We start from the raw sequence: 409 nt of genomic DNA on the forward strand, positions 1-409 counted from the left end.
ATCGTGCAGCTCGTTTTGATTAGTAAAAAAAAAAAAAATGATAATTTCTTTATATATCTAACCACGCATTCATATACTTGTGCTTAGAATATGCATTTACCTGTATTTTCTATGCCTGCACTAGGTTGGTGTAGGGTTGCCAAAGGACGCTGAATATCTTTATTGGTTGTAGACAGGCAGAGCTTCCGGATTTTTTTTTTCTTCGTCACCGCTGTCTGGGATTTCCGCGGATTAAAACGACTCATAAAAGCTATCGAATTGCAATGCATTTAACTCCTTTTCTGCTTGATTTTGCTTTTTTTATTGCATGAGGGTTTATGATGATGTTACTTCCATTTGTTCTCTCAGGGAAGGAAACTGCTAGCTGGTCAATAATGTGGTGGGAATTGCACAAGAGATGCAACGTGAG

The sequence above is a fragment of the Penaeus monodon genome, chromosome 24 (assembly GCF_015228065.2).
Source record: "Penaeus monodon isolate SGIC_2016 chromosome 24, NSTDA_Pmon_1, whole genome shotgun sequence".
Taxonomy (NCBI): Eukaryota; Metazoa; Arthropoda; class Malacostraca; order Decapoda; family Penaeidae; genus Penaeus; species Penaeus monodon.